This window comes from Chrysochloris asiatica, unplaced genomic scaffold (genome assembly GCF_000296735.1).
Source record: "Chrysochloris asiatica unplaced genomic scaffold, ChrAsi1.0 scaffold00113, whole genome shotgun sequence".
Classification (NCBI taxonomy): domain Eukaryota; kingdom Metazoa; phylum Chordata; class Mammalia; order Afrosoricida; family Chrysochloridae; genus Chrysochloris; species Chrysochloris asiatica.
The window spans coordinates 9,504,792-9,530,390 of record NW_006408631.1 but is presented as its reverse complement, the minus strand read 5'-3'; the positions used below and the strand labels follow the sequence as shown (position 1 = coordinate 9,530,390).

General features: G+C 36.7%; 2 pseudogenes; one reads left to right on the top strand and one right to left on the bottom strand.

Annotated features, from left to right (window-relative positions):
- Positions 1-22,100: 22,100 nt before the first annotated feature.
- Positions 22,101-23,015, bottom strand: LOC102825769 (annotated as a pseudogene).
- A 1,974-nt stretch (positions 23,016-24,989) lies between these two features.
- Positions 24,990-25,599, top strand: part of LOC102843014 — a 16,884-nt pseudogene continuing 16,274 nt past the window's right edge.

The following is a 25,599-nucleotide window of genomic DNA, read 5'->3' as shown; positions in this document are numbered from 1 at the left end:
ATACCTGTCTCAGTTTTCCCCTATCTATCTTGTTCTTCCACTTCCTCCCCATTCTTGTATTGTTCTCCCCAACACCCAAACTAAACCCCCCATATCAACCCCACTGTTGTGGTACCTTATATTCCATTAACTCTTACCTCCATTTAAAACAGTCTATTTTATCCTATAATCTCCCTGACCTTCTTACTACGTGGTTCTCTGTTCTTCTGTGTTTCCCTTCTTCCACACTGTAATTGTTTTGATCATCGATTGAACTCCCAGATCCTCTGTTCTTATAATTTTATTCTGTTTTTGACTCTTCCATTTGTCAATTGAGTTCAGGTTGATGCTGCCATGTACGTCATTCTGTAGTTGTTATGTGTTCTTATTGGTTCTCAGTCCACAGAACTTCCTTTAGAATGTTTTTCAAAGCAGGGTTGGCTTTGGCAAAATCCCTTAGCTTCTGTTTATCCTGGAAAGTTTTGATTACACCATCATATTTGATTGACAGCTTTGCTGGGTAGAGGATTCTTGGTTGGCAGGTTTTTTTTTTTTTTAAGGGTTTTATATACATCTCCCCATTACCTTCTTGCCTGCATGGTTTCTGTTGAGAAATCCAAGCTTAATCTGATTTGCTTGCCTTTGTATGTTACACGTCTCTTTTCCCTAGCTGCTTTCAGGATTCTGTCCTCATCTTTGATTTTAGAGAGCTTGATTATTATGTCTTGGTGATATTCTTTTAGGACCTATCCTTCCTGGGGTTCATTGAGCTTCTTGAATGCTTATCTTTTTGCTTTTCAGGATGTTAGGGAAATTTTCTTCCAGAAGCTCTTACACTATTTCCTCTGTGGACTTGTGTGATTGTTCCTGCTCTGGAATGCCAATAATTCTTAAGTTATTCATCTTCATATTGTCCAACATGAATCTTAGGCCTTCTTCAGAGATTTTTATGTTTTTTTGTGCTTGCTTTTCTATTTTAGTAGTGTTGAGAGATTTATCTTCTAGCTCAATAGTTCTGGCTTCTATGTCTTCAATTCTACTCCTTTGTCCATTTCTGATATTCTATTATTAATCATTTAGACCTCTTTCTGTAGGTTTTGAATTGTTTCCAATGCTGTATCTATCTTATTTGATTGTTCCTGTAGCACTTTCTTGACTTCTTCCTTATTTTTCTCAACTCCACTGCATAATGTTTTGATACCTTTTATAATCATTTTTCTGAATTCCTTTCCAGGCATTTCCAAAACCTGCCCATCTTCCAGTATGTAATGTAGGTCTATTTCTAGCTCATTTGCCTCAGTCACTTTATCTCATTTTTGGACATATGCTGAGATGCTCATCTGTTTTTGGTTTTTAGGCATATTCAGGAGTTACCTGTGCCCTTAACTTAGATGGATGTGTATTTTGTTATTTTTTATTCTTTCTGATTGCCTCCAGGTAGATGTGATCAGGAGAAGGTCTTCCTTTTTCACTCTTCTTCCTGAGAAATTTCAAGATGTCACTTTTGGTTGTTGTGAACTAATTCAGGATTTAATTTTCAGTCTATTTCCTTTTTAGTCTGTCTGTCCTGCTCCACAATCCCCATTGCAGCTTTTTCCCTAGTGACAAACAGTTTAGGGCCAGATGTGGCTGTTTTGCACTGCCGTTTAGTTTTAAGTAGAAACTGTTCCTTTAAATTTTGAGGAGATCTGTGAACATGCATAGTAGAACCCTCTGGGGGTGAGTGTGGTGTATTCACTTGCTCAGGCACCCCCTCTAGTTACCCAAATGGATGTGTGCAGACAGCAAGAGACCAATGAACAGAAATAAGAAAAAAGAATGTCTACACCTTTATCTCCATGGTTCTGTCAGGTGTCTGTGGCTGCTCTGATCCTTCCCCAGCTTGGTCTCACCAAAGATGGCAGCTCTTGGAGCAGCTGAGCATCTTGAATTAGAAAGCACTGGATTTCTTGCTTCTGCTACAAATTCCCCTAGCTGTAAGTCTTCCAACCTTCTAAATATTCCTTCTATGTGGTTCAGAGTTCTGGCACCATCCCCTGAGCCTGCTTGGTCTGGTATTTTGTATTGATGCTGATGGAGCTCCTCACTGTACTTCTACCCTATTCACCATCTTGTTTGTTCTTCTTCAAGAAAGAAACTCTTGACATGAGTAGATACATGCACACCCATGTTCATCACTGAACTATTTGCATTAGTAGAACAATGCCCACCAAAGGAAGAATGGTTAAACAAAATTTGGTACACACACACAGTGGACTACTTTGCAACTTTGCAACAGTGAAGAATAACGATGAATCTACAAAACACCTCATAACATGGATGAACCTGGAGGCCATTATGTTGAGTGAAATTAGTCAGTCACAAAAGCACAAATATTGTATGAGACCACTATTGTAAATACTCATGAAAAGATTTTCATATAAAAATAAATGTTATTTGATGATTACCAGGAATGAGAGGAAAGAGAGAGTAATACACTGGCTAGAGGGTTGTTTGTGTTGTTGTTGTTAAGTACAGTCGAGTCAGTTCTGACTCACAGTGACCATGTATAGAATTTCTGAGGACCTATTAGTAAGCTTGAACTTCTGGCCTTGCAGTTCAAACCAACCTTGCTGTCCAGCACATTAACCCACATCACCACACCTAGAGGGTAGACACATGTTAAGTCAGGTAATGGGAAAGGCAATATACAATAAGAAGGAGAGTGACAGAAGAATGATGAAGACAGGTGAAGACACAGGGAGAAACGCAAGTGTTAAAAGGAATAAAAGTAAGCACCGTTATACATACAACCCCGCAACAACAGTGTTCTATGGCTACGTACATGGACAGATACATAGGCTGAATGGGTATTGGAGGAAGAGTTGGAGTATATGCACAAATACATAAGGGTGTGACAGGGGATATTTGTATAAGAGTATTTACCTTTCCTCCAAACACATTTATGAATGTGGTGGAATATACAGGGGGATAATTATGAAAGCTTCTTAGACATTATCAAATACCTTGAGGCAAAAATTGCTAGATCTGGAGATTCAGGACCATAGACTCAAGAGGCCCCATGGTTAATTGGTATAACACAGTCCCAAAGACAATGTTCTACATTCTACTTGAGTGAGTTGTAGCTGGTATCTTAAAAGCTCATAAGTGGCCACCTAAGTTGCAACTATTGGTCTCTGCATGTACATAGGAAAAAATAGTAATGAAAATTGAAGTTACTTGGAGTCAGTTAGTCCAGCTGACTAATGGAACACACAAAAACCACAACTCTGAGACCAGAAGAACTAGATGGTGTCCAACTACCACTACCAACCATATGCTCTGAAAGGAATCACATTAAAAGGTCTTGGATAGAGTAAGAGAAAATATGGAGCAAAATCCACAATTATTATATTTTTCAGCAAGCTACTGGAGGTACTAGATACTATGACCTTCAGCCACTCTTCAGATCTGGAAAGGAACTCATCCTGTGGTCCAATTTCAGCCATGGAGTATATACATATATGGCGGAACAACAACACTTGTAAGGCATGCTCACCATGGAATGGTCTTACATTTAAGTTCAAAAGGGCAACATTTAACTAAGAACAAAGTTCAGAATGGTTGGGAAGGAGGGCAGAATGGAAATAAGAACCACAAGGAGGAAGTGGGCTAACTGTTGTTACACAGAGAGGATTCAAATCATTGAGCTGAAACAAAGTGTATGATTTGTTGAATGTAAAACTTATGATCTACTCTGTAAACCTTCATTCAATTCACAATAAAAACTTTCAAGTAAAAAAAAAAAAGGAAAGGCCAAAGAGATTCTGAAGCTTGCTTTTGAATGTAGAGTAGCTAAAGCAAATGGAAGAAGTGATGCAGTACAAGAACTAATCAGGTTTCAAAAATTGGCTCAATAAGACAAAGTATTTTAATGATGTACGCAAAGACTTGGAGTTAACAAACCAAGAGGAAAGAATATGCTTGGCATTTCTCAAGTTGAAAGAACTCAGACCTTGAGCTGCATCATTGAAGTCTATGAGCAAAATGCTGACTGACACAGGAAGCTTCAAAAAAGATGGAAGCAATATACAGGGAGGTGGTGGTGGTTATGTGCTAAGGAGCTGATTCTGACTCATAATGACACTGTATAGGTCTTCTGAGACTGTGAATCTTTACGGGAGCAAAAAGCCTCATTTTTCTCCTACAGAGCAAGTGGTAGGTTCAAACTGCTGACCTTGTGCTCATAACACACTATGCTACCAGAACTTCTCAATATGACGAGTAGCATTACCAAAAAGAATTGGTCAGTGCTCAACCATTTCAGGAGGTAGCATATGATCAAGAATTAGTAGCATGGAGGAAGAAGTCCAAATGGTACTCTGGAGATAGTCGTGAAGAAAGAGTTAGCAGAAATTGACAGAATACCAAGTGAGATGTTCAACACCTGGATGCAATGCTGGAATTGCTCACTCAGCTATACCAACTTGAAAGAAAGTTACATGGCCAACTGACTAGAAGAGAACCTATTTATGCCCATTCCAATGAATGGCCATCCAACAAAATGTGAGAATTATTGAACAGAATCATTAATATTGCATGCAAGTAAAATTTTGCTGAAGATAATTTAAAAACTTTTGCAGTAGTATATCAAAAGGTAACTGTAAAAAATTCAAGCCAGATTCAGAAGAGGATGTAGAATTAGAACTATCATTGCTGATGTCAGATGGACCTTGACTGAAAGCAAAGAACACCAGAAAGATATTTACTTGTGCTTTATTTACAATGTAAATATCTTCAGCTGTGTGGAGCATAATAAATTATGAGTAACATGGTAAAGAATGGGAATTCTAGAACACTGAACTGTGCTTAGACCAAGAGATAGTATTTTGAACAAAGCAAGGCAATACTACCTCTTTTAAATTCAGGAAAGGCATGCAACAGGGTTGTATCCTTTCACCATATGTATTCAATCATATGCAGAAAAAATTACCCAAGAAGCTGAAGTATCTGAAAAAGAACATAATATCAAGATTGTACGAAAACTCATTAACAACCTGTGATATGAAGATGGCACAACCTTGCTTGCTGAAAGTGAAAGAACTTGAAGTATTTTGTGCTGAAGATCAATGACTAAAGCCTTCAGTGTGGATTACGTATCAACATAAAGAAAACAAAAATCTTCACAGGTGGACCAATAAGAAGCACCTTGATAAACAGAAAATATTGAAGATGTCAAGGACTTTATTTTACTTGGATTCACAAATGATGTTCATGGAAGCAGTCAAGAAATTAAATGATGTATTGCAATCGGTAAATATGATTCAATAGACCTATTGAAAGTGTTCACCAAAACAATGATATTACACTGGAAACTAAGGTTTCCCTGACTCAGGCCAGGGTGTTTTTAATTGCATGTGAACACTGTGCAATGAAAAAATGAAGGTTGAAGAAAAATTATATATTTGAATTATGGTGTTGTCAAAGAATATTGAATATTTCATGGACTTCCAGAAAAATGAAAAAAAAAATTATCTTGGGGTAGTGCAGTCTGAATATTCCTTAAAGACAGTTTTGAGCATGTCAAAGTAGGAGAGAAGAAGTCTCCCCATTTTTGCTTCTACAGAGCATCTTGGCTGTACTTCTCCCAACAGAGATCTGTTTGTTCTTTTGGCAGTTCATGGCACTTTAAAATGTTTTCACTAACACCACTATACAAATGCATCAATTCTTGTATGGTCTTCTGGATTCATTTTCCAACTTTCACTTGCATATGACGTGATGGAAAATACCATGCCTTGAGCCAGGCACACCTCAGTTCTCGGGGTGATATCTTTGCTCTTTTACACTTTAAAGAAGACTTTTACAGCAATTTGAGAAATGCAATATGTCATTTGATTTCTTAGCTTGCTTCCATGAGTGCTGATTCTGAATCTAAGCACAATGAAGAGTTTGACAGCTCCAATCTTTTCTCTGTTTACCATGATATTGTTTATTTACTCCAGTTGTAAGGATTTTAATTTTCTCTGCATTGAGGCATAACTCATACTGAAGACTGTAGTCTTTGATTTTCATCATTAAGTGTTTCAAATTCTCTTTGCTTCTAGCAAGCAAGGTTGTATCATCTGTATATAACAGGTTGTTAATGAGTCTTCCTCCATTGCCATGAACTTCTTTAAGTAGAGGAGCTAGTCATATACTAATTTCATTTCCCATGACTGAGAATTTATCTCCAATTAAATTGTCTGGCCTCAGATGTGATCATACCCAGAGCTGGGACTGATAACTGATCAGATTGTGTTTTAATAATGACCCCTGTGTTTCCAAAAAAAAAAAGAGACAGTTTTCTCAAGACAAGTTATCAAGATAGTCCTGTCCCTGGAGAAAAATATCATGCTTGGGAGCCCTGGATGGCACTTAGGATAAACACTGGACTGCTAATTGCGAGGTCAGCAGTTCAAACCCGCTGCTACTCTGGGAAACTCTATACAGGATTGTTATGAGTTGGAAACAATTCAGTGGCACAAAACAACAACAACAAAGTAGAGGGTTAGCTAAAAAGAGAAAGAGCCTCAACAATATAGATTGACACATGCCTGCAACAATGGGCTCAGATATAGCATTAATTGTCAGGATTACTCAGAATTGGGCAGTGCTTTGTTCTGTTGTATGAGGGGGCTGCATAAAGTTTGTAGAGAAAAGGAATTTAGACAATGAATTTTTTCCAAGAACTTTTTGAAAACCCCTGGTATATAGTGTGGCTATGAATCAGGCCAACTATATAGCACCTTACAACAAAAGAACCACAGAAAACATTTAAAGCAATTCCATTTTTGTCAAAGCAATTTGCTTCAAATTTGAGTACCTAAATAGTGTATGCTGTATTTTGTCTGTAATAAATCTACTTTCATTTCTTTTATTAAAAATTATCATATTTATTTATATTAAATATAGTTAGTTGTATTCCCATTTTTTTGTTGGGAGTAGTTATAAGGTTATATTTGGTATGTGTGTCATTAAAATGTCTTGTTCTTTATCAGATCCAGAAAATATTACATGTACTTTTCAGATTGTTCCAAAAAAATTTATGACTTTTGGCACAGTTGAAACTTTATTACCTAAAAATAAATTCAATACCTGTATTACCCAAAGAACCAGGAATGCTTCTTGAGTTTCAGCCACATTTTTAGCTTGAACATTTTTTTTCTTTGACAAGTACCACAATCATAGACAGCCAGGATGCCCAGCCTACTAATAGAATTGTGAGAAATAAAAAATGACTGTTATTTTAAGATGTACAACTTGAGGATGTTTGTTATGCCCTGACATTGTGGCAACAGAGAAACAATAAGTAATTTGTTATTTTGAAATAGGAGTCTACCATAACAAAAACCTAAAATATGTGACACTGGCTTCTGGTTCAAGTGCTAGGTAGAGACTTTAAAAGCAGTAAGGAATATGTTAGTAAAGACTGGGAAAGTTTAGAAAACACTGTTGCAGCAGACCAGAAAAAAAAATGTGTTCCACATTAAACAGGGGCAAAACAATTTGTAAGACCATGACCTATGATATGAAGATATAAAAAATGCATTGAATGAATTTTTTAAAAAAGTTTTTATTGTGAAGTGGGTGATAGTGATAGTTTACAATGGGAGAGCATCCGTTTCAAACTCATTGTTTCATTGCAATGATTACAATCTCCTCCATGCACCATCATTCAACAGTATTTGCTTCCATTCCCTCTGTTTATTTGTTTATTTTTCTTTTGGGAGAGAGACGTACACAAAAACACTCAGGAATATATAATAATTTAAACAATCAAAGGGCACATTCTGTAAGCTTGCCTTTTGGCCACCAGCACTAAGTCTTTCTCTTTCCATGAGTCAAGAGTCCTCAGTTTCTCTTTCTCTCCACTTAATGGATCTTTGAATTTGAGCAGAGATTTTCACACAGTATGTTAAGGTTTGCAAATCCAACCCAGCTCCTGCTGGTTGGAAACTCTATATAGGATTGTTATGAGTCGGAACTGAGTTGAAGGTACTTGACTACATCCACAGTGATAGAGGGACAAGGACTTATTTTACAGCCGCTCCTCATCTCCAGTCACTTTGCATCAATAAAAAAAATTCTAAAATTAATTTTGTTGTCATCATCTTATTGGGGATCTTCCTCTTTTACATTGACCCTCTATTTTAATCATGATGTCCTTCTCCAGGGATTGGTTCCTCCTTATAACATGTCCAAAGTATATGAAACAAAGTATCACCATACTAACTTCTAAGAAGCATTCCAAGACAGACTTATTTGTTCTTTTGGCAGTCCATGGTACTTTTAGTATATTTTGCCAACACCAGAATTCAAATGCATTGATTCTTCTACAATTTTCCTTATTCATTGTCTGACTTTCACATACATATGAAGCAATTGAAAATATCATAGATTTGATCAGGCACACTTTAGTCCTCAAACTGATATCTTTGCTCTTGAACATTTTAAGAAGATCGTCTGCATCAGATTTGACTAATGCAATCCACCATTTGATTTATTGACTTCTCTTTCCATGAGTGTTGATTGTGGATCAAAAAAAAAAAAAATGCAGTCTTTGACAATTATGATCTTTTCTCCATTTATCATGATGTTATTTATGAGTTCAGTTGTGAAGATTTTTGCTTTCTTTAAATTAAGGTGCAATCTATACTGAAGACTTTAGTTTTTTATTTTCATCAGCAAGTATTTTAAGTCCTCTTTGCTTCCAGCAAGCAAGATTGTGTTATCTGCATATCACAGGTTGTTACTGAATCTGCTTCCAATCCTGATGCCACATTCTTTTTCATATAATCCAGTTTCTTGGATTATTTGCTCAGCATACAGATTGAATATGTATGATGAAAGGATGCAATCGAAGTCCCAATTTTAAACCACTCAGCATCCCCTTGTTCTGTTCTAACAACTGTTTCTTGGTCTATGTACAGGTTCCTCATGAGCACAATTAAGTGTTCTGGAATACCCATTCTATGCAATGTTATCCATAGTTTGTCATGATCCATATAACTGAAAGTCTTTGCATAATCAATAAAGCACAAGTAAACATCTGTCTAGTATCCTCTGCTGTCAGCCAAGAAACATCTATGTCAGCAATGATGTCTCTAGTTCCATGTGTTCTTCTGAGTTGGGTTTGAATTTCTGACAGTTCCCTGTTGATATACAGTTGCAACCAGTTTTGTATTATTTTCAGCAAACTTTTACTTACGTGTGATATTAATGATATGGCTCAATGATTTCTGCATTCTATTGGACCATCTCTCTTTAGAATGGATACAAATATGAATCTCTTCCAATTTGTTGGCCTGGTAGGTATCTTCCAAATGTCTTGGCATAGATGAATGAACATCTCCAACACTGTATCAATTTGTTTAAAGAGTTTAATTTGAATTCCATAAATTTCTGGAGCCATATTTTTCATCAGTGCCTTCAGTGAAGTATGGACTTCTTCCTTCCATAGCATTGTTTCTTGATCATATACTACCTCTTGAAATGACTGCACAAAGAATAATTTTTATGGTACTGTGGCTCTTTGTACTCCTTCCATCTTCTTTTGTGCTTTCTGCATCATTCAATATATTGCTCATAGAATCCTTTAATATTCCAAGTCAAGGTTTGAATTATTTCTTCAGTTATTTCAGCTTGAGAAATGCTGAGTGTGTTCTTCCCTTTTGGTTTTCTAATTCCATGTATTTTCACATTTCATTCTAATACTTGGTTTTGTCTTCTCGAGTTGTCCTTTGAAAATTTCAGCTCTTTTAGTTCTTCATTTCTTCTAGTAGCTTTTGCTTCTTTATGTTCAAGAGTAAGTTTCAGATTCTCTTCTGACATCTGTTTTGGTCTTGTCTTATGTTCCTGTCTTTTTAACGACCGTTTACTTTATTTTTGTATGATGTTCTTGATGTCATCCCACAACTCTCCTGGTCTCTTCTGGAGATGGCCTCTGTATTCAGGTGAAGTACACTTAAGGTCATATTTTGGCTCTTGTTTTAATTTTCTTTAGCTTCAGTCTGAACTTGCATATGAGCAATTGATGGTCTGTTCCAAAATCAGTCCCTAGTTTGACTTTGACTGATGATATTGAGTTTCTTCACCCTCTCTTTTCACAGATGCAGTCAGTTTGATTCTGGTGCATTCTATCTGTTAAGGTGCATGCGTATAGTTGCGTTTAGTTGTTTAAAAGAGGAATTTGCAATTAAGAAGTCATTGGTCTTGCAAAATTCTTCATGTGATCTCCAGCATCATTTCTATCACCAAGATCATATTTTCCAACTACTGATCCTTCCTCTTTTCTTTCCGGCTTTCGTATTCTAATTACCAGTAATTATCAATGTGTCTTGATTGCATGAAACAATTTCAAACTGAGGAAGTTGGTTGTTGTTGTTGTTAAGTGCCATCGAGTCAGTTCCAACCCATAGTGACCCTGAGCAGGGTTTCCGAGGCTGTAAATCTTTATGGGAGCAGAAAGCCTCATCTTTCTCCCGTGGAGCAGCTAGTAGTTTCGAACTGCTGACCTTGAGGTTCGCAGCCCAATTCGTAACCACTAGGCTACTAGAGCTCCTTGAGGAAGTTGGTAGTGGTTGTTAAATGCCATCAAGTCCATTCTGACTCATACTCACCCTATATAGGCTGTAACTCTTTGCAAGAGCAGAAAGCCTCATCTTTCTCCCACGCAGCAGCTGATAGGCTCGAACAACTGACTTTGTGGTGTGTAGTCCAGTGTTTATCCTACAGAGCCAACACCCTCCCAGAAGACAGAAGAAGTTGGTAGACTTTTTCCATTTCATCCTCACTGGTTACTGTGTAAATAAATTTGAATAATAGTGATATTAACTTTTCTTCCTTATAGGCATATGTGTATTATCCTATCACAGATAGCACTGTACTTCAAGATAGATCTTGAAATGTTCTTTTTGACAATGAAGACACCATTTGTCTTCAATTTGTGGCTCCTAGCCATAAACCTTGTGATTGTCTGATTCGAGATGACCAATGGCAGTCTATTTTAGCTCACTAATGCCTAGGATATTGATCTTTACACATTCTATTTCATATTTGAAAATTTACACTTTGCTTAGATTTATACTTGTGTATTCTATATTTTGATTATTAATGGGAATTTCCAGCTGTTTCTTCTCATTTTGAGTTGTGCCCCATCAGCAAATTAAGGTCCCCCAAACTTTGCTCTATTCACAGCATTATGGTCTACTCTACTTTAAGGAGGCAGCTCTCCTTAAAGTGTGTTCCAATCTGAGGTGCTCATCTTCCAGTACTATATCTGAAAATATTTTGCTGCAGCTTAAATTGTTCGTCTTCCAGCACTATATCCAGCAATGCCCTGCTGCTATTCATGATGTTTTCAGTGGTTAACAATTTAAAAGTAGTTTGCCTCTTCTTCTTCCTAGTCTGCCTTAGTTTGGAAGCTCTGCTAAAACCTATTCACCATGATGACGCTGCTGGTATTTGAAATGTCATTGATATAACTTCCAACATCACAGCAACATACAAGTCACCACAGTGTGATACATGATAGAAATGTAGTGGTTTCTCCATTTATCATGATTTTATTTGTCAGTCCAATTGTATTTCCATTTTCTTTACTCTGAAGTGAAGGACGAGTTTTGGAGAATTCTAGTGAATAGAATACTGAAGAGTGTATTCTTCAACCTTTTTTAGTAAGAGTTTCTTATCCTCTTCACTTCTAGTGAGCAAGTTTAGACATTTGCATATCAGAGGTTATTGATGAGTTTTCTTCCAATTCTGATGTCATGTTTATGGTAGTATTGCTGCTGCTGCTGCATGTCATTGAGTTGGGTGGACTCATAATTTTGTACTGGATTTCTGGGAACAGAAAGCATGATTTTTCTCCTGGGTGGATTTGAACTGCTGACCTTGTCATTAGCAGACCACCACATAGCCCCTATACTATGAGGGCTCTTCAGCTGGCTTTAACTATTTTATTTTATTAGACTCAGATCTTTCTTGAAATAATTAATCTAAACCTAGATTAATCCTATTTCTGAAGAAATCTCTGGGTAGGATAAGTGGGTTGCTTAGTTTTCCTGTATGAAAACAATAGCATTCACTAGTATGAGACATTTACTTGCTAAAAATGATGTTTGGTTTATTACTAAGCTTAAATATTTTCCCTTGAGTTTAATGGTGATTTCTGTGTGATGCTGTGGGCTAATGTGCCAGACTGCAAATTTGTTTGTACTGCAAGGTTGGTGGTTCAAGCTCACCAGCTGCTCCTTGGAAACCCTATAAGGGTTGCTATGGGTTGGAACTGACTCGACAACACTTAACAACAATAACAACTCTTCTGTGTATTGTCTGTATTGGAGTGCACCCATCAACTTACTGAAATATATTGGAGTAAGACTTTTATTAAAAAATAAAATTGTGATGACCTATGTTTTGTATTTTGCTTTTACTCTATTCAATTCAAAACAGGTGAAAAGGTGAGGGTGAGGGCAAGAGCAAGAGCCTTCAACAGTTTCACAATCTTATTTTGGAATGGCTTTTTTTGCTATTGCAAGAATTGTTCAGTCTTGATAGGAATAAATCAATTGAAAGCACAAACATATGTCTTGCCCACCCAAAAGGCTACCAAGCACACACTCCTGCTACGTTATTGGAACTAAGAATTGCTCTCTTGTGACCTTGGAAACATACCACATGGATAAATACATTTTCTACCATTTGATGAAAAATTTGGCCTAGGCAGGTCATGCACTGGAATCCTAGGCCTCACCAATGCAAATATGTGGCATACTATGGCAGAACACAAGGAGCTCTGGTAGCATAGTGATTATGAATCAGGCTGCTAACTTTAAGGTTGGCAGTTCAAAACCATCATCTGTTCCGTGGGAGAAGGATGAGACTTTCTGCTCCCATAAAGATTTGCAGTCTCAGAAAACCAGTGCAGGGTCACTATGAGTCGGAACTGACTCCACAGTACTTAACAACAACAACATGGCAGAACACAGGAGATTTGTCATCTCTGGTGGGGTCTCCTTTTGACCCATGGCACATGGGATGTCATTCATAAGCAAGAATGAGTGTGTTAGGATGAGTTTTGGAGAATTCTAGTGAATGGATGATGTTTTTTTTTATGTGCAATCTTTATAGAGTCATGTGTTTCTACCTCCTAAACTTCAGGAATGTAATTATGAAGTCAAAGTTGGCTGAGCTACATTTAAAACACATGAGACATGAGAGAGGCCCTTAAGGTTTCAGTTATAGGATGCCAACAAACAGAGGTTATTTCCATTGCACTGAAGAGAATAAAGTAAATTAGACAATTCAGCTTCTAGATTCTTTGGGACTAATTACAGTCATAAGACAAAAGTTGCCTTGGTCAATAGTCTAGAAGAAATGTTGAAAGAATAAAAAAACAGTAAACTAATGGTTAAAAGAATTTCATCAACACATGTGAAAATAGTCAGGAATCTGAAGGCAGAATGGTTTCTAGTAAATGGTAAATGGCAATTACAAACAATTGTAGCATCATGAGCAGGATTCACCATATGAAAGACTTGACTGTTAAGAAGAGACTTTAAAATAAAAATACTATCAAAACCTAGAGTCCATGACTGTTGTAAAGCCATGAATAAACACTATAAAGGAATTATGTTTGAGAAACCACTGTTGGAAGAAAAATTGATGCAACAATTCTTGAAAACAAAGCGTTTGACAAGAGACCCCAGAAAAAAGGTTACTCAACATTCATGGAAAATCCTTTATTTATTACAGAAAGATGTTGTAAATCATTTATAGGACCAAGATAATTTTTAACGAGGTAGAAATAGCAGCATATTTTGATATATGAGTAATGTGGTGGTTGACAAGATATGAATGGGGGATTGGAGAGAAATGAAAAGGAATGTTGGTGGGGGGTAGAGTGGAGGAGAGGACTGAGCCTATCCTGAACTAGGAATCAGAGCTATATTGAGTAGTTTTATAAATCACTGTGAGCAAGAGAACTATGGTTGAAAGAGAAAAACTGATATGATTATTAGAAAATGAAAGAATGCCACAGTGGCAAAGACAACTTGGTATGTGTTTAAGATGCTGGTTATCCCTGTTGGTCCTTTGGACTTCTGAGTCATGAAAAGGAGAGTTTCAGATAACAGGTGTCAGCTCTGTGTTTTGGAAGAGCTAGTGTGGTGGCCAGATGGTCACGTCTAACACAGTTGTTTTTGTTATGTGCCTTGGAGTCGGTTCTGACTCATAGCGACCCTGTATAGGGTTTCCAAGGCTGTAAATCTTTACGGGAGCAGAAAGCCTCATCTTCTCCTTCAGAACAGCTGGTAGTTTCAAACTACTGACCTTGCAGTTTGCAGCCCAATTTGTAACCACTACACTACCAGAGCTCCTTGTCTTGTCTAACACAGTAGGATGAAATTTTTACAGGGAATGCCATGAAGGCTCCTGAAAAATGCTTATTTTATAACACTGACATGTACAAAGCAGTGGGGTACCAGAGCAACCTCTACTGTTGTGGCCTACTCAGTTGCTTCTCAGGCAGTATAAACTTCCTGTGAGCCAGGAAAAGATGAATCTCAAGATCTGGGAGGCATTTCCTGAGAACTCCAGATAGAGAGTAGGTATCCAATGGAGGAAGGAGTGTCACATGAGATATTAGTTTTTATGAACATGAGCTAGAGCTCCTGAAATGTAAGTTATCATGTTATTTTAATCCTATTTATAAACAAACACTGATAGGAACAGTAAATAGTCAAGTTATAGATATATTTTTTAACATTATGCACTGTTGAGTCCACAACCGAAAGGGGATAAATTAATTGTGTAGTCTTTTATACTGGCACCATCTCTTAAAATGTTAGCATCTGTGGTATGTTCTGCAAACTGCAAGGTATGTGATCAGATTAAAGGAAAAACAATTGATCCATTGCATGCTTTTCCTAACCACGTTGGCTTTAGCAGTACGAACCAGCTTGTCTCTGAGTCTTAGTTTATTTGTTGAAGAGTATTGTTTAGGATTAACAAACTTATTTATTGTATTTTTTCTAAGGAAGAAAATGATGAAATACTTGTTTTCTTCATAAGTTGTGCCAAAGTATTTCAGACTGAGATATCCTTAGGCTATGTATTCTTTCATAAAGTCTGGTTTACATTTGGGGGGAATTTATTCTTTGTTTTATGTCAAACATCTTAGTGCATTTTTTTCTGAAAATAACCAATGACAGACTGGAATCAGAACAATAAACAGCTACTCAAGGAACTTTATGATCCATATAGATTGGTGACAAATTTTGTCTAAACTAAATGGAAACAAAGCAAAACAACAAAAAAACTGAAGATTGTCTTTTTCTACTAAATGGAAGGAAGAAAAATCTAACTGTATGAAGCACAGAGATTAAATATATCTCTAAATGAAAACTTATTCTACTTTCTTAGGCAAAAAGTATTGTTTTTACTTTTATTATTATATTTTTAGTAATCAGGATTATCTGTACAAAAAAAGTATATAAGGTGTTTAGCATTTCTTATAATAGTAAAAGGGTTCAAAACAATGTGTTGTCGTTGTTGTTAAGTACTGCTGAATGTGTTCTGACTCACAAGGTTTCCAAGGAACAAATGGTGAGTTTGAACTGTTTATCTTGTGGTTTGCAGTCCAATGTAGATCCTATAGTGTCACACCAAGAGTCCCATACACTAGTAAGAAAAGAGTTGCATTAACTATGTATAGCCATATGTGATGATTTATATGTTAGCTCAGCTAGGCAATAGTCCCTAGTGATTTAATCAAATGCTATTATAGGTGCTTTTTGAAGGTACTTTGTTAAAGTAGTTAACATTACATTAAGGAGAGTGTCCTCAATAACCTGGTTGGGCCTGGTCTAACCCACTGAGCAAAATTGAGATTTACCACAGAAGAATATTTTGCCTTAAGATTGCAACATAAAGCCCTGTTTGGGTTTCCAGACTGCTGGCCTACTTTACAGATTTCAGACCTGCCAGGCTCCAAGAAGCTGGATTATATGAATAAAAACGTGGCATCAGGGTTGGAGGAAGACTCATTAACAACCTGTGATATGCAGATGATACAATCTTACTTGCGAAAGTGAAGATGACTTAAAATACTTACTGATGAAGATCAAAGAGCACAGCCTTCAGTATGGATTGCATCTCAATGTAATGAAAACAAAAATCCTCACCACTGGACCAATAAAAAACATTCTTACCAATGGAGAAAAGATTGAAGTTGTCAAGGACTTCATTCTTCTTGGATCAACTATTAACACCCATGGAAGCAGCAGTCAAGAAATCAAGTGACATATTGCATTAGGCAAATCTGTGGCACAAGACCTTTTAAAAGTATTGAAGAACAAAGATGTCAGCGTGAGGACTAAGGTGCACCTGACCCAAGCCATGGTATTTTCAATCACCTCATATGCATGTGAAAGCTGGACAGTGAATAAGGAAGACCATAGAAGAATTGATGCTTTTGATTTATGGTGTTGGAGGAGAATATTGAAAGTACCATGGGCTGCCAAAAGAATAAACAGATATATATTGGAAGAAGTACAGCCAGAGTGCTTCTTGGAGGCCAAGATGACCAAACTTCATCTTTCATACTTCAGACACTTTTTCAGGAGGGACCAGACACTGGAGAAGGGTATCATGTTAGGTAAGGTGGAGGGTCAGATAAGAAGAGGAAGACCCCCAGAGAGATGGCTTGGCAAAGTGGCAGCATCAATGGGCTCAAGTGTGGAAACAATTGTGAGGTTGGCCCAGGACCAGGCAGTGTTTCATTCTGTTGTGCATAGAGTCAGTATGGGTTGGTACCAACTCGATGGCACCTAACAACAACAACAAGGCTCCATAATCACATGAGCCAATGCCTTAAAAAAAAGTCTCTAATGTAATTGAGGGTAAGTCAAAAAGTAATTGTTACTAGGATTACAGTTCATACATACATAGACCTACCTGTGTATTACAAAAAAAGCATGCTTCGTTTATATGTGCAAGCAATGATGGTTGTAGTCAGGTTTTCCAAAACAGATCTGTTTGTTCTTCTAGCACTCCATGCTGCTTTTAATATTCTCCTCCAACACCATAACTCAAATGTAGCAGTTCTTGTATGGGTTTCCTTATTCACTTTCCAACTTTCACATGCATATGAGTTTATTGAAAATCCCGTAGCTTGGGTCAGGTGGACCTTAGTCCTTAAACTGACAGTTTTGCTCTTAAACACTTTAAACAGGTCTTCTGCAGCAGATTTGCCTAATGCAATAGATAGTTTGAGCTCTTGACAGTTGCTTTCTTGAGTATTGATGGTTGATTTGAGCAAAATGAAGTCTTTAACAACTTCAATCTTTTCTCCATTTATCACATTATCATTTATTGGTCCAACGGTGAGGATTTTTGCTTTCTTTACATTGATGCAAGTCATTCTGAAGGCTGTGGTCTTTGATCATCATCAGTGTCTTAAATTGTCTTCACTTTCATCAATCAAGGTTGTATCATCTGCCCATTGCAGGTTGTAGATGAGTTTGCCTCCAATCTGATGCCACATTCTTCTTCATATAATCTAGTTTATTGGATTATTTGCTCAGCATATAGAGTCTATAAGTATTGTGAAAGAACACAACCCTAACACACACCTTTCTTGATATTAAACCATCCATTCGTTGTCCCCTTGTTCTGTCCAAATGACTGCCTCTTGGTCTATGTACAGGTTCCTTGTGAGCTCAAATAAGTAGCTCTGGAATACTCATTATCCAGAATGGTGTATATAGTTTGTCATGATCCACACAATTAAAAGGATTTGAATTGTCATTGAAACACAGTAAACATCTTTCTGGTATTCTTTCCTTTCAGTCAAGATCTATCTTACGTCAACAATGATATTCCTCATTTCACATCTTCTTCTGAATCTATTTTCTGTTTTCTCCTTGAACCTCTAACCGATCCCTATCAGTGTACTGTTGCAGCAGTTTTTGAATTATCTTTAGCAAAAAAATTTTTTTTTCACAATTAAGGAGTTTATTAGGGAAGTTAACAGGGTACAATTCCTGATCAGAAAAGTTGAGTACGAAGCTGTTCTCCAGTCAGGAATGCCTCTTGTCTGCCATACTGCAGGCACACCTCACTCTTGTCTTTGGCCTCTCAGACATGTGCCCCTTCGACCTCTGCCCTTCTTGGACCAGTGTTACAAAGCTCTTTTTGCCAATCTACAATAACCTAAAGGGCATATTTTGCAAGCCAGTCTCCTGCCCATAGGTACTCAGTGACTATAGGGTTTCCAAGGAGCAACGGATGGCTTTGAACCACCAACCTTCTGGTTCAAACTGACCTGTGGCCCAGTGCTTTATTTATATTTATTTCTGTGTATCACCATTATGTATGTCTTACTAGCAATTTTCTTATTCTAGGATTTACAGATTTACAGAATGACTACACATTGATGGAAAGAGAAGCATAAACCTTTATCTTCTTTCACTATGGAGGCAGGTTTGGCAGATGGTGCAGAACCTGACCGAACTTTGGTGAGTGATATCTTTTGCAAAATTTTACTTAAGTGCGATATTAATGATATTATTGTTCAATGATTTCTGCATTTTGTTGGGTCATTTTGTTGACCACAAATATGGATCTCTTCCAATCAGTTGGTCAGGTAGTTGTTTTCCAAATTTCTTGGCATGGATAAGTGAGTGCCTCCATGAATAAGTACTGCCTCAGTATGTTGAACAATTTCAATTTGTAGTCCATCAATTCCTGGGGACTTATTTGTCAATGCACCTTGAACTTCTTCCCAGGATTATTGGCTCTTGAAATAGTTGAACATCTACCATTTCTTTTTGGTACAGTGACTCTGTGTATTCTTTTCATCTCCTTTTGATGCTTTCTGCATCATTCAATATTTTGCCCATAGGATTCTTCAATATTACAAATTGAGGCGTGCTTTTTTCCTTCCACTCCCTCAGCTTGAGAATTGCTGAATGTGCTCTTCTTCTAACTCTAGGTCTTTGTACATTTTGTTATATTTGTCTTCTCAAGTGACCTTTGAAGTTTTTTGTTCAGCTCTTTGAAGTTTTTTGTTTAGCATCCCTGCGTTGGAGAGCAAGTTTCAGAGTCTCTTCTGACATCCATTTTGGTCTTTTCCTCCTTTCTTTCTTAATGACCTTTTGCCTTCTTCTTGTATGATGTTCTTGAAGTCATCTTACAGCTCTTCTGGTCTTAGGTCTTTAGTGTCTAATTCATCAAATGTCTTCATTAGATTATCTCTAAATTCAGGTGGGACATATTCAAGGCCATATTTTGGCTATTGTGGACTTATTTTAATTTTCTTCAGCTTTGGCCTGCATTTGCATATGAGCAACTGATGATCTGCTCCACAGTCTGTCCCTGGCCTTGTGTTTTTTTTTTTTTTTTTTTAATTAAATGTTTTTATTTTGGATTGAGTGAAAGTTTACAGGGCACATCATCAGCTTCACATTCAACCATTCATATAGCTTGTTTCATTACATTGATTATTATCCCCTCCAGTTAACAGTGTTTCTCTCTATCCTCTTTAGCTTTTTTTTTTTTTTTTTGATGGGGGGGGGCTTGTGTTTTTTAAAGTGAAATATATTCATGTTTAATTTTTTAATGTAAACCAACAGCATAGCATATCATAATCATGGTTGTTGTTGCTGTTAAATGCCATCAAGTTGGTTCTGATTCATGGTGACCCTGTAAAAGGATATTAAGGAGCCCCTGATGGGTTTGAATGGCCAAATTGTGGTTCACAGTCTATTTCTAATCCAACAGCACCACACCAGGAGTAGCTTAATGAAACATTAATGAATTATCATTACTATTTACTAAGATGTTATTTCTTTTTTCCTTTTTTTAAGTTTTTATTGTGAATTGAGTGATAGTGTACATGAGAGAACATCAGTTTTACACTTATCATTTCATTGCAATGCTTACAATCTCCTCTGTGCACCATCATTCAACCATATTTTCTTCTATTACCTCTGTTTTTTGTTTGTTTGTTTTTAGGGGTGTACACAAAAATACTCAGGAATATATAATCATTTAAACAACCAAAAGACATATTCTGCAAGACTGCCTCCTGGCCACCAGCACCTGGCCACCAGCACACAGCCTTTCTCTTTCCATGAGTCTAGAGCCCTCAGCTGCTCTATCTCTCCACACCCTCTTTTTTGTCTCCATCTCTGGAGTCACCTGCTTCTCTGGAAAGAGTCCCACATTCTGCTCGTGCTCTTTTTCCTTGATGGTCCTAGTGTCCTCTGTTCCTGGACTGCAAGATTAACTACTTCCTTCTTTTTATTACAAAACTTCTACCTTTATAGTTGTGACAGTTGCAAATAGTCATGATAACAAGTACTATCTATTGAATCATAAGAATCTTTTTCCTATCTCTTTTCACCAGACCCATCTAGACAAGATGAAAACTATTCAGTGGGGATTATACCTCCCCCTGCACACCCTGACACTAAACTCCCTCTTGAAAACTTGTAAGCTAGTCACTTCATGCCTTTATAGCCCCCACCCCATTTTAGGTAGCCAATGTCTACATTGCCTTTCTATCAACCCTATATACGAGATGATAGGATTGATCCTTGATGTGAAGACTCCTTCCCTCTCAGTTGTTATTTTGAGCTACTACATCCATAAGTATAGGTCAAGTTCATTAAATTGTAGCAATTTATACTGTTTCCCTTATCAAAAACATTTTTTATTATGCTATCATTTAAAATTTTTAATAAAATAGATAATTTCATATTATATTAGGATCAAGTTCATCCACTCATCACTGATAAAATTTCAGAAGTGTTTTTATAAAAGTTCAGTATTTGAGTAAGAATGACTTCATGAGAACATTATTTCTACATGGACATCTTTCCCATCCCATTCCACCCTACCCCCATTCCTATGTTGAGAATTGAAAAATACAGAAAAGTACCAAAAAATAAGACAAGGTATCCATATACCACAACCCAGAATTAAGCACTATATTTAAATATTTACTTACAAAAGTTTTCATTTTTAAGAGAAAAGGATGTTTATTTATATAAAGCTGAAGCCCTCTTCAACCAATCCCATCCCACCTCCCATTTTCATTCCCTTTTGTTAGTCATTCTTCATAGGCTACCATTATCAAGAGTTTGGTCAGTATACTTCCAAGTCAATCCATTTTTTTGATATATTTACAAACATATATTTATCCATTATCAATATATAGTACTGAATTTTGAGGGAAGTTTTTTTTAACATTTACAAAAATGCCATTACACTAAATATATCATTCTGCACTTTAACTTTCTCCCTTTCTCAACATAATTTTTTGAGATCTTTCTCTACTAATGAATATAAATCTTATTGCATTTTACATATGCATATTTTTTCAATCCCAATGAATATTTAGGTTGCTTCCAATTTTTGGACATAACAAATCATGTCTGGCATTTATTTCCTGACTATACATACTCATAATAGAATTACTAGATGTTTTTAGATTTTTTTATGCACAATGATTTCTTAACTCCCATGTTCCCATTTTTAATACCTTTGGATTTAACTTTTGTGTACTGCTTATGATCTATTTTCCTCTTGTAGAGAAACATCTAAACCAAGTACTTTAAATAGCACAATTATCTCCTTACTTCCTGATGCTATTTCTATAATTTCCAAATTCTACTAAATGCATAGATCGATTTCTGGGTTCTCTTCTGCTCTGTTGCATCAATACCACAATATTTTGTGTAGTTGAATGTATCATATCACCTCAAAAATGTTGCTCTTCTTTTCCAAATTTATTTTTCTTATCACATTGAAGCATATATGCAAACCCATGTTAACAGCAATGATAACAACAGGTATCTGCTTCTTGTTCCAAATGTCAGCTTCAACATTATCTTTGCTGCAGGTTGCTGCTGGGCAGTCATTTCACATACAGTCATTTCACAACACTCTCTTTAGTATGACATGGACTCTGGAATCCAATAAGCTTTTAGCTTTGTTAAGGTTTACCTCATTTATGGTGTTTGCGTCAGAAAAATTATTTCTATGTGCTATGTGGTGTGAATTCCTGATAAAGACTTTCCCATTTTCAAGAGTTTTTAATTAGTATGAATTTTCTGATGTCTAATGTGGTGTGACTTCTGGCTGAAAGCTTTCCCGCATTCACTATATTGATATGGCTTCTTACCTGTATGTATTCTCAAATGTAGAGCAAGTGTTGAGAATTCATTACAACCATAGGGCTTCTCATGTGTGTGGCTTCTCACATGCACAGTAAGAGATGAGCTTTGAGAGAAGGCTTTTCCACACACATTGCATTCATAAGGTTTATCAACTGAATGGATTCTCACACGTACAATAAGTGATGTTCATTGAGAGAAAGCTTTTCTGCATTTATTACATTCATAGGGTTTTCCTCCAGTGTGAATGTTTTGATGTTTTATGAGGTACTTCTTTTGGCCAAAAGCCGTTCCACAGTCACTGCATTTAAAAGGTTTCTCTACAATATAAAATTTCTCATGCTCAGTAAGATTTGATTTGTCACTGAAGGTTTTCCCACACTCCTTACATACAAAAGGCTTTTCTCCTGTGTGAGTTCTCTGGTGTCTGATGAGATTTGACTTTTGAATTAAAGCTTTCCCACAATTCTTACACTCAAAAGGTTTCTCTCCAGTATGGATTTTCTGATGAGTAAGGTGGTTTTCCTTCTGACTGAATGATTTTCCACATTCATTACATTCAAAAAGCTTCTCTCCTGTATGAGTTCTGATGTTTAATGGTATATTGCTTTTGGCTGATGGTTTTCCACACGTATTACATTCAAAAGGTTTCTCCTGAGTATGAAAATGTTCATGCTCAGTGAGATTTGATTTTTGGTTGAAGACTTTCCCACATACTTTACAGGAAGAGGAGTTCTCCCCACTATAAATTTTCTCCTGATTAAAGATTGACATCTGAATGGAAGCTTTCCCACATTCACAAGGTTTCTCTCCAGTATGAACTTTTTGATGAATAATAATTTACTTTCAACAGAAAGTTCTTCCACATTCAGTTAGAGAATTTCTTCCCTGTATGATTTTTCAAGTGAAGAGTATGAGAAGAGATTTGAATAAAAACTTATATCATATTCAGTACAAGTTTCTTTCACTATAAACTTTGTAATATTTAATTAAGCTCTCTAATACACACTCATTTTTCTCCAATAAGAATTTCCTTCTGTCCAATGATATTTGTCATCTAGCTAAAAGTTCTTCAACATTTCTTAGAACCACAAGATTTCTCTCCAACATAACTTCTATATTTACTGAGACATGACACATGAGTGAAAATTTTTTCACCTTCGGTAAATTCATATGGCATTCTCCAGTATTAATGATCTGGTTTCAAAGGGATTTCAATTTTTTAAACTGAAGGTATTCCCACACTGCTTTAAAGTTAAAGGGGGTTATTATTATAAAAAGAGTTTGGTGTGGCACTGCAGGATAATGCACTGAATTGTAAGGTTGGTTTGAACTGCAAGATTGGTGGATCACTTTATTATCTGCTCCTACTTTTGAGCCACATGGACCCAGGGGCCAGACTTACCCAAGGACAAAGACCAAAATGTTCACTATGTGTGCTGTGCTTGCACACTAGCACTCCTTTGTTTTTCAAACTCTTCCTCTAGTCAAGTTGTGATCATTAAGCTATTGAAGCTAGCTGAAACCTAAATTTTGGATTAAATAGAGAGGATTGCTATCCAAGGGTGTTGTAATCTTGCCTAACAATTCATGTCCACACACCTATGCCCACACTGTTGACACTTTGCAAAAACTTTGTTTTGAGGTGCTAAAGCATTCTCCCTATAGCCCTGATCTTGCTTCATCAGACTTTCACCTGTTTAGTCTCCTGAAAGCAGCTCTTTGAGAATGAAGATCCACCTCTGATGAAGTGAAGAAAGCAGTGCATTAGTGGCTAATTGTTCAGCCAAAAACAGTATTTAATAGGCAATATGAAAGATTGTTGACATATGGGCTAAGTGTATTGAAAAGCAAAGAACTTACGTTGAAAAATGATGTATTTTTCTTTTCTAAAAGTTGATTAAAGTGAATTCTACAGCCAGAGGGTGGATAATTTTTTACTCATCCTCATATATAAAGGTTGACAGAAGATATTTTATACATGAGTATTTATCTTTGTTCCAAACATATCCATGAATGTGGTGGAACATGTTGTTGCTGTTATAAAGTGTCTTAGAGTTTGTTACTACTCATAGTGACCCTGGGTAGTAGGGTTTCTGAGGAGTGCCTGGTGGGTTCAAACCACTGATCTTGTGGTTAGCCACACCAAGATTCCACATACAGGAGGAAAATTTATGAAAATGTTTTATGCATTACCAAACACTTTGAGGGAATGACTTGCTGGGTCTGGGGGTTCAGGCATAGTCTCAGGGGACACCATGGTCAATTGGCATAACAGTCCACAAAGAAAATTTTCTATATTCTACATTGGTGCATTGTTGTTATTTGTCATCGAGTCGGTTCTGACCCATAGCGATCTTGTATAGGGTTTCCAAAGAGTGGCTGGTGAGCATGAGCTGCTGACCTTGATGAATGGCCATCTAAGGTGCAACTAATGGTCTCTCCCTGTGTGGAGAAAAGAAGAGTGATAAAAATTTAAGACACTTGGGAAAAAATAGTTCAATTGACTAATTGGCCACAGAAACATCAGTCTTCTTTATCCTGAGATAGGAAGAACTAGATGATGCCTAGTTACCAATACCAACTGCTCTGAATGGGTTCACATCAGAAGATCCTGGATAGGATGGGAGAAAATGTGGAACAAAACTCCAAATCATAGAAAAGAACAAGCTAACTGGTCATCTAGAGATTGATGGAACTTGAGACTATGGTCATTGGCCACTCTTCAGGCCTAGAACTGAACTCACCCCCATGGTTAAATTTTCATCAAAACACTAGATATATAGGGGACAACAACATTAGTGCGGTATGCAAAACATAGAATGGGCAACCATTCGAGATCAAAATGGCAGCCTTTACCTAAGAACAAAATTAGGAAGGGTAGGGAAGGAAAGAGAAATGGAAACAAGAAACACAGGGAGAAAGTGGGATAAGTGATGTTACATTGTGGGGATTGAAATGGAAATGAAACGAAGTGTGTGGTTTGTTGAATGTAAAACTGATGATCTACTCTGTAAGCCTTTATTCAATTCACAATGACAACAAAATACTGACAGTGGTGAAAACAATAGTTTACAGTGAATGTGCTTATAAAGCTTATAGAAGAAAGCACAGGATTCTAGCACCACTGTGATTGGATAATAATGACAGTGTTGGCTAGAATACATTGTTGTTAAGTGCCATTGTTGAGTCTGTTCTGACTCATAATGACCCTGTATAGGGTTTCCAAGGTGTAGCTGGTGAACTTAAACCACCAACCTTGTGTTCAAACTGACTTTGCAGTCCAGAGCATTAACCCCCAGCTCCAATCTAGGACTCCTAGAATGCATCAGAAGGTTTTAAAAAACAAATTAGCAGGATCTTAGCCTTATAGTATATTGATACATAAAACCTGACAGGATGAAAAGTGTTTTTTTTT